Raw genomic sequence first — 1,184 nt, 5'->3', positions numbered from 1 at the left:
ACGCTTATAAGATCAAACTAAACTATTAGGTAAGCTAATGAAATTTGGGCAGCATTTCCCGTATACCACCAACTTCCATCAAACTCCAAAACAACTCCCAGACATCACTAACAACATCCACAATACCATAACCAAGAGATTATATTCAAACTAGACCCAAATTATCCAAAACTTCCTTACAAATTTAATCCATAGCCAATAGCTTCAACATAACATCTTATAACCTTTCTACCATGATTCTATTCATCTTTAAGGCATTGCTAAGCCCTCAAATCAACTCAACATAGGAAACAAGATGAGGAACATACCTTATTTTTGAAAAACTTCAACTTTCACTTGTTTCAAGACCAAATTCTCCACAACTCCAAGTAGAGCTAAGAACAATCACTTTTTAGGAATTAGTTAAGGATTTTATGGCTTGATCTCTTCTTGATTTGAATTTAGATGTTTATGGGTGTTTTTGGATGTTGGAGAGAGATTAGAAGGTCATTAGGTTTTTGTTTTGATGAAAAATATGACCCCAAGTCGTGGGAAAATCATTTTATAGGCCAAGACAAAAGGTCCACCGACTTAAAAATTTCTGGAATTTTCGGGCAAAGTACGGGCAAAAAGTGCGGGCCGTACTTTCAGCCCGTACTTGGGGGATCAAAATCGAAGTTTCTGGAAATTTTTGGTGAAGTACGGGCTAGAAGTGCGGGACGCACTTCAAAGAACGGCCCGTACCTTCCATCCCGTACTTCGAAATTCGATTTTTCAGTTGCATTGGAAAGAAGACTCGCTGAACTTGAATTTACATAGGTTATGGATTCCCTAACTTCTCATATTCTAGGAGATATGCCTTTCTCAAGTTGGACCAAAAATCCGGTCCAAAATTCTGCCAAATTTTCCCAAATTTTCAACAAACTTAATTTCTTCGATTCACTTGATCCCGAAACCTTTAGACACTTGTTAGAAGTCCTCCTTAACATAATAAGGGTTCCATGACCTCTCCGGGCTTATGTTAGTTTACTTACGACGCAACAACGCGAATTTTTTTGAGGTGTAACATATATTGAGCATACAAACAAAGCTGGAATTGGAGGAATAGCAAGAGATGATGGGGGAAATCTGATTTTTGCATTTGCAAACCCCATTAAAGGTACTAATCACAACATGTGGCAATGAGATATGCTGGAAAGTGGATT

Source organism: Lycium ferocissimum, chromosome 4 (genome assembly GCF_029784015.1).
Source record: "Lycium ferocissimum isolate CSIRO_LF1 chromosome 4, AGI_CSIRO_Lferr_CH_V1, whole genome shotgun sequence".
Taxonomy (NCBI): domain Eukaryota; kingdom Viridiplantae; phylum Streptophyta; class Magnoliopsida; order Solanales; family Solanaceae; genus Lycium; species Lycium ferocissimum.
Note: the sequence above shows the minus strand (reverse complement) of the source record.